This window comes from Lynx canadensis, chromosome D4, assembly GCF_007474595.2.
Source record: "Lynx canadensis isolate LIC74 chromosome D4, mLynCan4.pri.v2, whole genome shotgun sequence".
In the NCBI taxonomy this organism is placed as follows: domain Eukaryota; kingdom Metazoa; phylum Chordata; class Mammalia; order Carnivora; family Felidae; genus Lynx; species Lynx canadensis.
The window spans coordinates 51,147,312-51,166,161 of NC_044315.2; positions in this window are offsets into that span (position 1 = coordinate 51,147,312).

Below are 18,850 nucleotides of genomic sequence, written 5' to 3' on the forward strand. Positions count from 1 at the left end.
CTCTTTTTGGTGCATTTGTAAATGGAATTATTTTCTTATTTTCTCTTTCAATGATCCTTTTAATGTATTGTTGAATGTAGTTTGTCAGTATTTTGTAGAGAATTTTTGCATCTACGTTCATCAGGGATATTGACCTGTAGTCTTCTGCTTTTGTGGTGTCTTTGTCTGGTTTTGGGATCAGGGTAATGCTGGCCTTCTGGAATGTATTTGGAAGTTTCCTTCCTCTTCTATCTTTTGGGAATAGTTTGAGGAGAATAGGTATTAATTCCTCTTTACATGTTTGATAGAATTCACTTATGAATCCATCTGGGTCCTGGACTTTTGTTTTTTGGTGGTTTTTTAATTACTGTGAATCAGTGGATTTTAAATTAATAGTGTTCAAGACAAATATATTGAACAATTTCTTCATGCTTCAGTAGTCCCTGGACCACAGATTTGTAAAACAGAACCTGATAGAGTAATTGGGAATTTTGTCATTTTCTATCATTAAAGTCAGGTTAATGTGGTAATGTTAACATACAGAAACTTTTGAGCCTGAAGAATAAAAAAAGTAAACAACTTGTTTTCTTTGTACTAGATGCTATTCATTTGAGCTAACAAGCCAGGAGATGGCACAAGTGATATTTTTATAATATTACAATTAATAGCAAGTTTTGTAACTCTTCTAAAAATGTAACTATATTACTTTAAATGGAAAATCTGCTGTGTATGCTTAATATGGCTGAATCAAAAGCTTCCACACTTATGTAGAATTTGTGTAGAGAACAGAATAACCAGCCGCAAAACTGCTACAGTTCTATGAACGTTGTTCTCACATCTACCCTCTGATGGAGTCTATGGATACTTTGTGGTTTTTGGGGAAATACTATGTTTTTAAAATTAATTTCTTCATGCAACTTCTATCCAGTAAGACAGGAATTCCAAATGTAAGTGTAAAGATCATATAACTAAGAAAGGAGCATCATCCTCAGGAAGCTACCAGGAATGTCTAATAGAGCCAAGAACTGAGCTTTAGCCTAAAAGTCTACTATTCAAACCAAATTCTTAATGATGAGGATTCCCTCATGATGCCATTATTAGTATTTCTTATAGAAGTTAAGTGAGAAGATGTATAATTTTATAAGCATTCTGAATTCTTGTTTTAAATCAATATCTATTTTCCTAATCAAACCACATCTCTAAGCTTTTAACAAGTTGTAACATGGGGCACCTGGGTGGTTCAGTCAGTTAAGCGTCTGACTTCAGCTTAGGTCATCATCTTGTGATTCGTGAGTTTGAGCTCCACATAGGGCTCTGTGCTGACCGTGCAAAACCTGCTTGGGATTCTTTCTCCCTCTCTCTGCCTCTCCCTCCCCCTCCACTTTCTCTCTCTCTCTCTCTCTCTCTCTCTCTCTCTCAAAATAAATAAAAAGTTTATTAAAAATAAAAATACTAAGTTGTAACAAATAGTGCTGCTATAAACATTGAGGTGCATGTGCCCCTTCGTATCAACATTCTTATATCCTTTGGATAAATACCTAGTAATGCAGTTGCTGGGTCACAGGGTAATTCTATTTTTAATTTTTTCAGGAACCTCCATATTGTTTCCCAGAGTGGCTGCACAAATTTGCATTCCCACCAGCAGTGCAAAAGGGGTCCCTTTTCTCCACATCCTTACTAATATCTGCTGTTTTCTGAGTTGTTAATTTTAGTCACTTTGACAGGTGTGAGGTGATATCTCATTTGTTTTGTATTTCTCTGATTTGTTTTGTTTTGCTTTGATTTGTATTTCTCTGATGATGAGTGATGGTGAGCATCTTTTCATGTGCATGTCAATCATCTGGATGTCTTCTTGGGAAAAGTGTCTGTTCATATCTTTTGCCCATTTCATTTCTTTGCTGGATGGTTTTTTTGGGGAGGGTGGAGGGGTGTTGGCTTTGGTAAATTCTCTATAGATTTTGGATACTAACCTTTATCTGATATGTCATTTACAAATATCTTTTCCTATTCCATCGGTTGCCTTTTAGTTTTGTTGATTGCTTCCTTTGCTGTGCAGAAGTTTTTTTTTATTTTGATGAGGTCCCAATAGTTCATTTTTACTTTTGTTTCCCTTACCTCTGGAGACATGTTGAGTAAGAAGCTGCTGTGCTAAGGCCAAAGAGGTTCTTTCTTCTTTTCTCCTCTAGGGTTTTGATGGCTTCCTCTCTCACATTTAGGTCTTTCATCCATTTTGAATTTATTTTTGTGTATGGTGTAAGAAAGTGGTCCAGTTTCAATCTTCTTCATGTCATTGTTCAGTTTTCCCACCACCACTTGCTGAAGAGACTGTCTTTTTTTTCCCCATTGGATACACTTTCCTGTTTTGTTGAAGAGTAGTTGGCCATTTGTGGGTCCATTTCTGGGTTCTCTATTCTTTTCCATTGATCTATGTGTCTGTTTTTGTGTAATTACCATACTGTCTTGATAATTACAGTTTTGTAATGCAGCTTGAAGTCTAAAATTGTGATGCCTCCAGCTTTGGTTTTCCTTTTCAAGATTGCTTTAGCTGTTTGGGGTCTTTTCTGGTTCCATACAAATTTTAGGACTGTTTCTTCTAGCTCTGTGAAGAATGCTGGTGTTATTTTGATAGAGATTGCATTGCATATGTAGATTGTTTTGGGTAGTATCAATATTTTAACAATATTTGTTCCTCCAATCTGTGAGCATGGAATGTTTTTCCATTTCTTTGTGTCTTCTTCAATTTCTTTTGTAAGTTTTCTATGGTTTTCAGCATACAGATCTTTTACATCTTTGGTTAGGTTTATTCCCAGGTATCTTACGTGTTTTTATTGGTGCAAGTATAAATGGGATCAACTCCTTGATTTCTCTTTCTATTGTTTCATTATTGGTGTATAAAATGTAAATGATTTCTGTATGTTGATTTTATATCCTGTGACTTTGCTGAATTCGCATATCAGTTCTAGCAGTTTTTTTATATATATATATATATATATATATATATATATATATACATATACACACAATAGAATACTGTGTGTATGTATGTGTGTGTATATATATATATATATATATATATACACTCATATACATATACCATATATATATATACATATATACATATACCATACACACACACACACACACACACACACACACACACACTAGAATACTACCTGGTGATCAAAAAGAACCAAATCTTGCCATTTGCAACAATGTGCATGAAACTAGAGTGTATTATGCTTAGTGAAATAGTCAGAGAAAGACAAACATCATATGATTTTATTCATAGGTGGAATTTAAGAAACACAACAGATGAACATAGGGGAACTGAAGGAAAAATAAGATAAAAACAGAGAGGGAGGCAAACCATAAGAGACTCTTAAATACAGGGAACAAACAGAATTGATGCGGGTGGCATAAATGGGTGATGGGCATTAAGGAGGGCACTTGTTGGGATGAGCACTGGGTGTTATATGTAAGTGATGAATCACTGGGTTCTACTCCTGAAACCAATACTACACTGTATATTAACTGATGTGAATTTAAATACATAAATTTTACAAATTGTGACAAATATGTGCAGGATACATAATGTTTATTTATTCAGTCTGCCAATCATGGACTAACAAACATAGATTTTTCAAGCTCTTGTAATTAATTACTATAGCCCATCAAGGGTCAGTTATTAATCAGTTAGGAATCATGACCTAGATTTCTTGGATTTACCAAGAAAAATGTCAATTCCATCTCTGGAGTTTGAAGGCAACTTTATTTCCTGGCACTGAATTATAACATAAATCACTCTCATCTCTAGAGAGCACTTGTCAAAAGGTTTAAGCACTCAGGTATCAGAATATACACACTAATTTTGAAGGTATATTTTCAAGGTCTTTCTGGCATTGTCAAATGTAGAAGTGACTTGACTCCTCTTATGGCCGGAGTTTTGTCTCTCTATTTCCACTCCAAGAAGGAAGGAGTTACTAGTTTGATTAAATGATGCTGGACATTATGGTGGTAATGAAAAGACATGGACAGAGTTGTTTTTTAAAAGACAGAAATCTATATTCTGCAACCCTTATCTTGCATTTCCTGCTTGAAAGATGTAAGCAGAACCAGAAAGGGCTTTAACCCTCAAGATAGTTCATTCATATTCATGTGTTCTGAAATTCCCCTTCTCTCCCTCTCAGTCACCTCCTCCATGCCTTCTCTCAGAAATGAGCAAATGTATATTCCTCAAATATGGATTCTGGAAGAGTAACTTCTCTTTTTTCTTGCTTGCTTTATTCTTTCCTTTCCCTTCCTTTCCCTTCCTTTCTTTTTCCTTTCCTTTCCTTTCCTTTCCTTTCCTTTCCTTTCCTTTTTCCTTTCCTTTCCTTTCCTTTCCTTTCCTTTCCTTTCCTTTCCTTTCCTTTCCTTTCCCTTCCCTTCCCTTCCCTTTCTTCATTCCTCCAGTTTAAAAGTTCAGTTTAGTATTCTTATGAATAAATATGATTTAAATATCACCTTCAGAGTGATATACTTGTAGTTGAGAATGACTAGTTTAGACTTTTAACTGGAGGTCTAACTGGTTCTACCAATAGAGACAATTGTGGCAGAATGAAAAGAATAGGCTTTTAACTAGACTTATAATTCAAATTTTGGACTGGTTAAGTAATCTTGAAAATAATAACTCTGAACTTCAGTTTTCCCAACTGGGGAAATGGAAAATAGTATTTTTAACAGACATAAGGATTAAATGAGTTCAGTTGTATGAAGATAACACCATCATAACCGGGGTCATAATTACCATCATTACTTCTCTGTGTTGAATGATAAGCCTGTTACAGACACAATTTCATTATTAATAGCCCCAACTACAACTTGGAAAACAAGGACTCAAGGAAATTTGACCATTTTCTCTAAGGTAACATGGCATGTGAGGTTCAGAGACAGAATACGAGCTTATCTGTTACATTCTAAAGCCTAAACTCTGACCTAGTATGACTTCCCACATGTTCCTTTTATTAATATTACTGGTTTCTCTCAGGGAAAGAATTATGGGCCCCCTTTAGGTCTGGATCTCTGAAGATACTCAGCTACATTATACAAAATAATGATTTTAATCACATCAAGCTCATTTATATATCGACTGGATCTATGTTGTTCAATACAGAAGCCACCAGTTACAAATAGCTATTTAAAAAAAAATTAAAAGTTTATTTATTTTTGAGAGACAGAGAGAGACAGAGCATGAGTAGGGGAGGAGCAGAGAGAGGGAGACATAGAATCTGAAGCAGGCTCCAGGCTCAGTCCGCACAGAGCTTGATGCGGGGCTGGAACTCATGAACCGTGAGATCATGACCTGAGCTGAAGTCAGATGCTCAACTCAGTGAGCCATCCAGGTGCCTCTAAAAATAGCTACTTAAATTTAAGTTAATTAAAACTAAAGAAAACTTGACTGACTTATTTGGTTAGCATAATACATTCTAGGTCCATCTATGTCATTGCAAATGTTAAGATTTCATTCTTTTTGGTGGCTAAGTAATATTGCACTGTATGATAACTAACTAAAATTTAAATTTAAAAAAAATCTAAGTAAAATTTGAAAATTCAAATCCTTAGTCACACTAACCACATTTCAAGCACTCAAAAGCCACATGTAGCTTTACCATATTAAGTAGCACAGGTATAGAATATTTCTATTAATGCATACATTTCTATTAGAGAGCCCTGAACTAAATTACTTTCAATGGGGACATGAAGAAATTTGTTCATCAAGGAATTTGTTTGTAACTAATCCTTTGCCACAGAAGAGAAAGCATTTAATAAGAAAATTATTGCGTTAGATCTTAGCACACACATACACATACACATACACATACACATACACATATGCCCAAATAGGCAAACCAAATTGGTCCAATACTATGCATTTAATAAATAACAATATACAGCATTTAAGATACATGTACAGGGGTACAATACAGAGAGCTAACACTCGTTCTATAATATTTTTCATTTATGGTCACCCTGAATCTGTCATTGTATACAAAACTTTGTTCTGTGTAATAACATTCTTAAGCAAAACATAGCAGATATACTGCAGGGTTGATACTTATCCACTTCAACAGATTCTAATCTTGGATAGTCCAATATATATGCAGGCCTATAAAACTGCATAAACATTATTCATCCTCATTATTTGAAAGTTCCCAGAGAGTTCATTTCGTTGGAGACGCTTCAATAAGAGAGGAAGGGAGTATAGTTATTTAAGAATCCCTGTGTTTTTCTATAGGAAATTTAACAAGGCAGGAGGGATGGGATTCTGATGTGCTGAGCCAATCTTCAGAAATAGTCCATACAGCCACAAAAATATGGAAAATGAAAAGCCAGAGTGATCAAAGAAATTCAGGAAAATAAACAGATAAGCACACAGACACAAAATGAAATGAATCAGCATGCCTTTGTTTTGCCTGGTTTCCTGAGGATCTATAGCAACTGGTGGTAGAACAGAGGCTTATTAAGAAACACATACATTCTTTTAGTTCCTGGATCCTGGTTTTTCTGTGTTTGTTTGTTTTTTGTCTTTTAAAGGAAGTAGAAGCCACTTGTGGAACATTCATTTATCTTCCTGTTCTTTTTCTGTTAGTCAATAAAGGTAAAATTACCTAGCTCAGTTTATAAGCAGCCACTTATCAAATACTTAATAAAAATAAGTATCTCTAGGAATCACTGGACATTATATTATCTAGAATTATACACGTATTAAATTAAATTAATTATTATTTTTTTGTGGGGGGGCACCTGGGTGGCTCAGTCAGCTAAGCATCGACTTCAGTTCAGGCCATGATCTCACCACTCATGAATTCGAGCCCCGCGTTAGGCTCTGTGCTGACAGCGCAGAGCCTGGAGCCTGTTTCCAGTTCTGTGTCTCCTTCTCTCTCTGCCCCTCTCCCACTCACGCTCTGTCTCTTTCTCTCAAAAACAAACAAACGTTATTTTTTTTTTAATTATTGTTAATTTTTTTTAACTTAAGAAGGCTTCATGCCTAGCATGGAGCCCAATGCAGGGCATAAACTCATGACCCTGAGATCATGATGTGAGCTGAGATCAAGAGTCAGTTGCTTAACCAACTGAGCCACCCAGGCGCCCCTGTACATGTATCTTAAATGCTGTATATTGTTATTTATTAAATGCATAGTATTGGACCAATTTACCTCTGGAAAATGGCTTTTCAAAATTACTATCAACATAGTAGGGTGAATGTTTTTAATGTAAAGAACAGCTACCCTCCAGCTTGCATTTTGCAATTATCAACTACATTCTAAGTATGTAATAGTCTTTGGTTCATCCTTCAGTGTACATATTTAAAAAGAATGGACATAACTTTACCATTAGGTAGATACTTAAAAGGTGTTTATGAGAGATATATTATTTTTGACATTTACACTCAGAAGACATAAGGAAATTCAACAAAATGAAAAAAATATTTTTCCTATTTCAACAGCTCTCTCAGATATTAGATAGGCAGATATAATTTTAACATTACGATAGAGACAGCAAGAGCTAAAGATGGAGTTTTTTAAAAGTACGCTGGCATCTTTAGTAGTAAATAAAATAAACTCTTCTTGATTAAGGATTCCTTTATATTTGCATATATAAAGCTAGTGAAATAAAAATTGCGGATGGACTGTGACATCTGCAGAGTCAGTGGTCGGAATATCTACTCTCCCAATAGCTGACAGTTACTGAAGTCTTGAAGATACAATATTCAATCATTTGTGAACATTTTTTATCCAATAGTGTTGCATCAATCTGTAGAAAGTTTTGTTTACACTTGAAAGTACACTAAAGGATTCTGTCACCTCCTCAAAGAAAATTTGTTTCATTCCAACTACTGAGTTTCATTTTCTCCAGAGAAAATGTTAGAGTGTATTTCAGAAGTGTCCCCATGGGGACTTTTCCAACTCTGTCTGAATGACAGTATGAAGGTGGTACTATAGTTCTGTCTGGGTGATTTTTTTCATATTCTTTACCATCAGTCCATACTGGGAGCCCACAGAAATGCAGCTCTAAAATAGAACCTAGCTCGGAACACTAAGAAAATGATGACAAGTATGAAAATAACTATTGAATATGTAAAATAATCAGAAAAGCTATAGGTCATAATTATGTACATTGAGTGAAAATTCAATCAGAGTAGGGCCAATGGTTGTACATACATTCCATGGTCTTTGGAGTAATCTGGTGCTCTATGGGAAACAATACTAATCTCAAAATGGAGACAAATAAGCTTCTTTTTCCATCTTGTCTGCAAAATATAATTTAATTATAATCACACAGTAAGGGTACATTCCAAGGCTCTTAAAACCTGAGTTTAAATGTGAGCACCAGGCGGATCAAATGGCATGTTCTACACATCCCTACTGTGCTTTTAATAATATGGAGAATTTTTAAAGCAGAGATACTCTTGCTTCTACAGGAAGTGCCAAAATTCTCTTCATGGTTGCTTGGCTTATCAGCAAGGCAGGGATACCCTAAATGTAACTGCCATTGCTGCTTTTCCACTACCAGGGCCAGGATGTCAGCCAATGAAGACATTACCAAATGGTGAAAGACAAGTTTGAACGTGGGTAGTCTGGTTCTGGTATCCAGTATTAAGGTCCTCCTTTAGAATTCATGTACACATTTCTTACAGGAAAATAAGACACAGAGAAGTCATCATTCCCCTTCACTCCACATCTGTAAGACTTCAAGGTTTGTGCCTGAGGAATCAGCACGTGGTAGAAGGGCAAAAGCCGACCTAATGAATTAGTATAGGAAAATATGGGCAGTCAATGATTACCATGAAGGTTTCAAGAGTCAAAAATGATTAGAAGTCCACATGGAATAATATTATGCAAATATCAGTCATAAGTTGAAATGCATGCTCATTTGTACACGTAAATTAGAACCTTTATAATTAAAGCAAAGATTTTTTTCATTGTGATGCTTAAATCACATTTTTGACATGAAAAAACAAATGAATCTCTTCTTTTTAGGTGTTTGATGATTCAGTGTCTATAAACAACTGGGAAGCCAAAGAACTAAACAATAAATTTGGTATAAAAGAAATGTGAGTTAAGCATTTTTCACGCATGTGTGCGTGCGTGTGTGTGTGTGTGTGTATGTGAACTGAATTGATCGAAGTGTCTAATGCATTACATTGACATGATTATGGCAGCATATAAAATACACAGGACCACAACTCATCATGTAAACAGTCTTCAAAGTCATGGTATTGATTTCAATTATGATGTCTTTCTTGCTAATGCATTCTGTACACCTGTTGGTATGCAGAGAAAGCAGGATTAAATCAAATAGAAAGCCGTACCTATAACAAAAAAGGCTTCATGTAGCCTGAAAAAAAAAGGAAAGAAGCAAACACTGTGAGCTATGAGAGCCATTCAGAGAAATGTGCTCAATGGCATGAGTTTTAAAATCGCCCATAAAAATGAATGCATTATCTATCTTTTTCTCTCTTGGCACTTCTGCAGTTGACATTACCACTGTCTGCTGTGTTAAGATTGGGAGAACTAAGCTGGAAAATGTGATAGCAAATCCCTAACTCAAGCTGCAGTATATGGAACAGGCTGTTAAACTGCCATGTTAGTGGAATGCATAAATGTCAACATTATTTTAGAATGATTTATTATATCCATAACAGTCAAAATAAATAAATGTGGCCCCATAGTACACAACCCATTGATGGCTATTCTAATTCAGGATTTTGCAGATGACATTTTCTATCAGGATGACATTTCAGACCTTTAAAAACAAAACTGAGACTTTTGCTGGGCATTTCTAAAGTTCTCAGCATAGTATTTCAATTATTTTGGAAGGAAGTGTGGTTAGCAGAAGAGTGCTATCAAGTATTTAAATGAAAGAAGGCAAGAAAACAGAATACGTGATATAATTTGTTTTGATGTGCACTACTACAGAAATGGCAATTGTAAAGATGACTGCTTTGTGAAAGTGTCTTCAATCTGATTGCTGTGTTGACAACACAGAACTTTACAGATGAATTCTACTGACCAGAAATCGCAGAGTAAGAATAACTATGTGGGTTTAGAGTGCAAAACAAAAAATTATGCCTGCATACATGATTTAATATTCATTTTTTAGCATTTATGGAATACAGCGGATTGTCTACTGGAATTTTTACAATAAAACGCAATAAGAGCTTCTAATGGCAGCAATATTTTTTTTAGAATTTAGATGGCTCATTTATGATCATTATTGAAGTCAGTGAATTTCATAGTTGCCATCTTTAAAAAAGACTATTCTAAGAAGTGGATTAATAAATGAGAAAATTTCCATAATATGAAAGAAAAAAAGATATTTGAAGGTATTCATATGATATTTTAAACTTCATTCTCTTACATAAATAAGAAGTCCAATTGTTATGCCAACATTCTTTGCATTCTGCAGATAGAAAATGGTACAAAAACTGCAATACACTTGTTTTAGATCAATGGGAAGAGATAAAGAGACATATATTAATTTAATTATACAATCATCAGTGCTGATATGTATGTATGCGTGTAGTATACATATGGATTAAGTGGTGTAGTTTTATATATTTAAAAAATTTTTAATTTAAAAACTGTTTAATGTTTATTTATTTTTGAGAGAGAGAGAGAGCCAGGTGCAGAGAGAGAGAGGGAGACAGACTCTGAAGCAGGCTCCAGGCTCTGAACTGTTGGCACAGGGCCTGATGCAGGGCTCGAACTCACAGACTGCGAGATCATGACCTGAGTCAAAGTTGGATGCTTAGCTGACTAAGTCACCCAGGCGCCCCTTTTATATATATATTTTAAACCACAGTACCCTCTTCAGGGTGAACTTCTGAAATAAATCCCAGTAAAACTGATTACGTGATTTAGCCTTTAAGTTAACAAATACCAAACATAAATGAAATAATTCCTATGTCTCTCTAGGGTAATATACTTAATTTTTTTCAAGTTTTTAAGTTGAAAAAATAAAGACAAGTGGAATCAAAAAAAAAAAAGAAAAAAAAGAAAAAAAAGATTTTACAAAAATGAGCACGTTCTGTAATATAGCAGTTCAATTAATACCCTTTTGCACAGAATACTCACATTTTTACTCTGTATAAGCAAATATCACCATAGAAAAGTCACTATTTTAAAATGGAATCTTGGAAACAATTTTCCTTGAAATGCTTTTTTTTTTTAATTTTTTTTAACATTTATTTATTTTTGAGACAGAGAGAGACAGAGCATGAACAGGGGAGGGGCAAAGAGAGAGGGAGACACAGAATCTGAAACAGGCTCCAGGCTCTGAGCTGTCAGCACAGAGCCCGACGCGGGGCTCGAACTCACGGACCGTGAGATCATGACCTGAGCCGAAGTTGGACGCTTAACCGACCGAGCCACCCAGGCGCCCCTGAAATGCTTTCTTTATATTTTTCTTCTAATTTCCTTATTTTCCCAAACTGAGGTTGTCTCTTTTATTGCCCTGATTTCCAAAATAGCCTCCACATTTTGAGTTCTATAAAAGATACGTGGTGATTAATAATGCATACTGGTCCAAAAGACACCCCCCAAACTAACTTTTTGTCTCTCAAATATTGAGAACATTTATGACTACATGAAACAGGAACTTCTTTTAATGTGTAAGATTAACAAGGAAAAACATAGTGTTCACATAAGACAGGGTATGTAGTTTTGTGATACTCTGTTACTAGAAATAACATATCCAAGTGAAATAAAAATAGGAAAATTATCTATGATGAGAATTGAGGTGATAAGTAAATCGCACATTCTAATGAAATAACTTACAAAAAGGCTTATTTTTAAATGGCCCAAAATATATACTAAATACAAAACCTAATTTGGAAAGGGACAGAGTGAAGATAGAGTGACAGATATGCAGACCTAGATCTATAGACTGGAGTCTGGATGTGATATTAACCCTATGTAAAGTTAAGAATTTAATCTTGAATTTCAAATTCAGTTTTTTTAGTTACATAAATGCAGACAGAATCTATTCAAAGAAAAGCAAAGTCTGAAAGCTGGGTAAGTGTGCACTTAAAAGCAGACTACATCTTCAGGAACTCCATCTCACATTCCACTTAATCATCAGGGCCAGTCCACTTCCCAGCTTGAAAATCAGATCTACCTGTGTCACCAAAACCAAACCTGTCCTGAAGTAGGGGAGTCACATGCTCTCCACCATGAAGAACAGGGGTGAATAAGCATGGCCTCCATGAATTTCGTGTCATTTCACAGCCCAATATCCCTTGCCACAACCCTATTTCCTATAACTGGATTTCTTCCCTGAACACTGGATGAGGAACACAAGATCCTGATATGCCAATGTTTGACTATTCTCTTCCTGGACGCTGACAGACAGATGACTGACTTGTCATCACAGACACAAGGACCTTGACCTTGCCCTTGCCCACACTTTGCCCATGAGCTTGGACAACCTAAAATTCTTCTGCACTGGTGATCATTGGCCAGAAGTTCTTTTTTTTTTTTTTTTAATTTTTTTTTTCAACATTTATTTATTTTTGGGACAGAGAGAGAGAGAGACAGAGCATGAACGGGGGAGGGGCAGAGAGAGGGAGACACAGAATCGGAAACAGGCTCCAGGCTCCGAGCCATCAGCCCAGAGCCTGACGCGGGGCTCGAACTCACGGACCGCGAGATCGTGACCTGGCTGAAGTCGGACGCTTAACCGACTGCGCCACCCAGGCGCCCCAATTGGCCAGAAGTTCTAATCACTTACTCTTTTGGATATCATCTCAGCCAGACAAACATTCAGGTTTATCAGGCATCATCTACAGCTAGATTGGTTTTTTTCAGAGTCTAGGTGACTCGGCCCAGTCAGTCACTACTGGTATCTTAGCAACCACATCCTATTAACTCTCCCTTGCTACTCCTCTGAATTCCAACTGGAGTAGACAGGAAATATTTATGAATGCCTTTATGCACAGGCATCCTTGTAGATCCTGGGCATATAAAAGGGAGCTAGAAGGAAAGAATCTCTGTTTCAAGAAGCTTAACACTCAGATGTATCAGCTGCTTTAGCCACATTTGCTCTTTCTTTAGACTGTTTGAAGAATGGATATTTAACTTGGGGCTTCCTGTTCAGTTACACTCCTTTATATTTCAAAATGATAGATATGCTTGCCTCATTCCTTACTTTAGAAATTCTTTTTTTAACGTCACATAAACAGGAAAAATAATGTCAAGCAAAACTTCATATTATTGCTGTCAAATTGTCAATATATTTATTTCTCTTATTGGAGGCAATATGAATACATATTCTTCAAATTACAATTTTCCTACAGAATGCCTGTCACATAGATCTTGTATCAAGATTATATTAAGGTTCTGTTTTGGCAAATGATTTTAACTTCGTTCAAAAAGTTATCATGAAACATAGTCTAGATATGTGGCTTTTCTTGTGAATTTTTAATTTATACCCTTCATAGTTACTTATGCATGTTGTAGACAAGTGCTCTACAAAGTGTGTTTGTTCTACAGGACACTGGAGCTGCTGTACAGTGTGTGGAAAGAAGTTTTCATAGGGCAATAAAATTGTGAAATGCTACATATTATATTTCCTTCTTAGAGATTCATAATGAAGATTAAAATATTAAGAATTCCAATCCTACTGTAGAAAAAAACTGGGTGAATTTTAACACTAAACTTTCCAAACTTATTTCACTATGGAACCCTTTTTTTAAAAATGTAGTACTGCTTTTCACAATGGGTTAACCATTTGAAATCACATCTTTTATTTTTTGTCTCCTATCAGGCAAAAATAAATTCCACGGGAAAGGAAACACTTGGGCACCAGTAACACATAGTAAGTATTCACATAAATGGGTCCAAATGAGAGAATAAAATACTTCTGTGTGTATTTATTAAAGTAATGTTATTTGAAATTATATTCAGAAATGTTTTTGACTAAAGGCTTTGAATATAGCTTAAAAAAGGGTTGAATTTTTCAGATTTTTCAAGTCAACTAGGAAAAGGATCCCTTTACCGTGAACTCATCCATTTGATTTGTCGGTAATAAGTTCTCTTCCCATGTGTGTTGGTTTAGATAGTTCCATTTTACAAGGTACTTAAATCCCAGAGTTCTGACCAGCAAAATTGGCATCAGACACCTCATAAATGCCAACAATTAGGCTCCAGGGAAATGGAGGAGGAGATGCCACTGATTGCATGCCAAACTTGTACCTCTAGTGCCAAACAGGAAAGCAAAATAAACAGGCACATTGCTACCAGAAAGGGAAAAAACATGAAAAAGGAAAAGACAACCACAGGACACAAATTCTGAATCAAATGAACTTTCCTACTCTCCATTGGGGATAGGTGGAGGTGTGGGGATCAAAACTACTCTTTACCCAGAAAGCATATTATTCTGTGGTTCATCATCATGTAAGAAATAATCAGGCAATTTTTTAAAATTACTGGTAGGGGCACCTAGGTAGCTCAGTCAGTTAAGTGTCTGACTTCGGCTCAGGTCATGATCTCACAGTTCATGGGTTCAAGCCCCAAGTTGGGCTCTGTGCTGACAGCTCAGAGCCTGGAACCTGCTCCAGATTCTGTGTCTCCCTCTCTCTCTGCCCCTCCCCTGCTTGCACTCTCTCTCAAAATTAAATAAACATTAAAACAATTTTTTAAATTATTGGTAGTAAGGGGAGATATTAAACTTTTCAATTATTGGTCTGAATTAAAAATACAGCCTATGTGAATTGTAGCTATTTCTGGACAACAGATGAAACTAAGATATTCAATACTTCCTCTTACAACATAACAGATGAAGAAATGTTGATAATTCTTATAGATTCCTGACTATTTTTTACAGAGTCAGGGGGTTCTTTGGGTATCTCAACTGTATTTCACATTCACTAATGTACTTAGTTGTCACTACATTAAGAAGTGTGGTTGTAAACTCCACACTTTTCCAAAGAAGACCTCCAGATGGCCAACAGGCACATGAAAAGATGCTCAATGTCACTCCTCATCAGGGAAATACAAATCAAAAACACACTCAGATACTACCTCATGCTGGTCAGAGTGGTTAAAATGAACAAATCAGGAGACTACAGATGCTGGAGAGGATGTGGAGAAACGGGAACCCTCTTGCACTGTTGGTGGGAATGCAAACTGGTGCAGCCGCTCTGGAAAACAGTGTGGAGGGTCCTCAAAAAGTAAAAATAGACCTACCCTATGAGCCAGCAATAGCAGTGGTAGGAATTTACCCAAGGGATACAGGAGTGCTGATGCATAGGGGCACTTGTACCCCAATGTTTATAGCAGCACTTTCAACAATAGACAAATTATGGAAAGAGCCTAAATGTCCATCAACTGATGAATGGATAAAGAAATTGTGGTTTATATATACAATGGAATACTATTTGGCAATGAGAAAGAATGAAATCATGCTGTTTGCAGCAATGTGGATGGAACTGGAGAGTGTTATGCTAAGTGAAATAAGTCAGGCAGAGAAAGACAGATACCATAAGTTTTCACTCATATATATATATATATATATATATATATATATATATATATATAAAGTGTGGTTGTTTCTTTCCTCCAGAATATACTAAGGCCTTGTTTGGATTTCCATCAGAGTAAATAAATATCTTTAGCTAAGACACATCCATCTCTGAATATTCCAGTCTAAATCTATTTTGGAAAAAAGGCCCTCACAACATTTATCAGAAAATTGTATCTATATTACCTTTTGTAAAATGTGCTATGGGTTTAGATTTGGGATATGTTATAAATCCCACTTCAAAAGGAAAAATCCAGGAGCATGAATATATTTATTTTAAAAATAAAAATGAAATTCACAGAACAAAGACAAAAATATATACCTGAACATGTTTCTCATTTGATTAATTATTCAACAGTAACATTTTTGTGGCAGAAATGTTTCCCATTCAATAATTTTGAATTCAATTCTACTCTGATAAAACGTGTGGCAAATGTAGGGAAGCACTGAATATTACTTTTTAAATATTGCTGCAACTTAGTATAAGTGTAATTTAAATAGTGAATGAAAATAAATGGCGTTTTCAGGTATTATATGACATTGTTCCTATAAAATTCCAGTCTAAGTCATAAATCACGGCTTCTGAATCAAATACCTAGGTGCAATGATGCATTTCTAACAAATAACTCATTTTAACTATAAAAAGCACATTGACATGCAGGATTTTGTAATCAGAGGTTTTCAGCTGCTCACCTTAAATTAAAACCTGAATTAGGAAGGGACAAAATGAAAAAAAAAATCAGCGTTATTGTGGGCTTTATTTTAACCAAGCCACCTTTTGAATCCAATCAAAATTAGGCATTTGCTTCTTAGTCTGAATCACAGACAATTCCTGTGATAATTAGGCCTATTTAATTTGGTTTAATAAATATTTAGAAGATTCTAAATGTACACAAAGCACTGAGTAAAATGGGAGGTAAGTCAGATAAATTTTTAGAGTTAAGGAGCTGAAAAATCCAGAAATGGAGAAAAGTCAACTATATAAACAGTGTTATATTCGAGTCATGCCATGATAAGTTTCCAAAACGAAGATATGAGAAGAGGGAGATAACACACAGTTTTAAATAAGCTAGGATTTACTAGGCAGAAATGAGCAATAAGGTACTCTAGGGAGCAGCTGGAGTATGACCATATTGGGCACAGAAATAAAAATTATCAGACATTTCTAGAGAAAAGGAATAGTCCAATTGCAGGATAGTATCATAACTTGAAGAGGAGACTGACCTGAAAAGAAGAATGGAAAGGAAATTGGAGTAAGAGGTCTTGCTTTCTAAATTAGAAAATTAATACTAAGTTAGGTAAGTAGCTACTACAGACCATTGAATGGCCCCGAGTAGAAGAGAGATTGAACCGATGTTATATCATAGAAAGAATAATAAGATGGCAATCTGGTTGGGATGGAAGGAAAGAAGGTGGAAGCACGAAGACCGATTTGAAGACCAATACAATAATCCAGATAAGAGTTGGGGACAGGACAGTCGATGGTAGTTATATGGAAATGGAAACAAAGGGATGGATGCTGGATGGATCATAGAACTTAACTTAAAGCTTCAAGGCCTGACTGTAGATTGCACATAGAAAAAGGGAGTGAGAGGAAAGGAAAAGCTAACTCTTAAGATTTTGAATTTAGATGATAATCACAAAACCATTAACCAAAATATGGAAGTAAAATGTATGAATGTATCCTCAGAAATAAAATAATGAGTTTAGGTTCTGAATACTCCGAGTTTGGGATACTAATGATACCTAGTAGAGAAGGCCACAGGTAATTATACCCTGGGTCAGTGGGTAAACTGGAAATCACCTTTGTATGGGTGATGACTATAATCAACGGTCTGGATGAAAGAGCATAATCACACAGTTTAAGAAACTAAAAGACAAAAGTTTTTTAATGTCCACATTTGATGGGGCAGGGAGAGGAGCAGGCAAAGGGGCCAGCAGGTGAGAAAGAGAATAGCAAGAAAAAAAAAAAGAAATACCTATAAATTAATAGAAATATGTTAGATCTAAAATATCATTACTGAAGGATATAACATATTATTGGGGAATATTCAAAACACCTTAATGACAGGACTATGTCATGTTCCTGGGTGGTAAGACTGAATATTTCAAGAATATTGATAGATGTCAAATTTCCTCAAACTACTGTATATGTTAGACATAATGCCGATCAAAAACCCAACAGTGTTTTTCTAGCAATTTGATAAAATGTTGCAACGTTTATGACAATAGCTAAAATATAACTTTCTACACACAACACCATGACAATCCAAAGGAAAACACTGACAGTTTTAAATGCAGTAAAAATGTAAATTTCTTAAAAACCAAACCAAACTAAACAAACAGCCACAGAAATGGAATGTCAGAGGAGATTAGACCAAAGGCCCTTAGTGGTCAAAGAACGCTGGATGACTCAGGCACAATATGGTTAGCTCATCGGTGGTTTTCCTCAGAAATAGGCAATTTAAAGCATTATCAGCATTCGTAAGTACTAGGTCAATTTCTCCTAAAATTTTAGAATAAATAGGGTTCTTAAGATTTAAATTGTTTTCAGGTATACAGGTTAGCTCTGAGGCAGGTCAAAGTTCTAATCAGTATCATTTGGGGAACATCTCTAACCCAGTGGTTTGTGGTGAAGACAAGAAATAATAATACATGTAAAGTGCTTATCACGGTGCTTGGCTATGTGCCAAGCACTCAATATGTCAGTGGATGGTATTGTAGCTAATGGTAAACACCTCCAATTTTCAGATGAGGGATGTGAAGCTCTGATAATGCACACAAATCCAACAGGAGTTGGCAGAAGAGGAACTAAAGTCCAGAGACCCCTGAAGTCATCAAGCTATTTTTAAACACTAATAAACTTTTGGTCCTCCTTTATCATGGCCACCCTCCTGTATAGGGCAGATAGAGTAGGAGCCCAGAAAAGAAAAAAAAAAAATAGAAGTTCAACATCTCTTTACCATTTTCCTCTAGGTTCTTTCAAGCCATCTGGTCCAGCTATAATTTATGTCATATTTAAAAGTGAGAATGGTGCACTGCATATTTAGCTACCCTTCTCTAAAATGGAAATTCAGATTCTATATTCTTGTTCTATTCTTCCCTTCTATGTGGCTGGTATACATTCCTTAACAATAAAAGCAGCTCTCTCTATTTTTTTTGTCTATGTTAAACATTAAATATTTAGACTACACACTCAAGTAACATTCGAAACTCAGCAATTAAAAACAAAAAAGCATAAAATGGCTCCTAAAAGAACTGTTTAGAATCCCTCTAGTTAACGCCACATACTATGCAATGGAGTTACAAA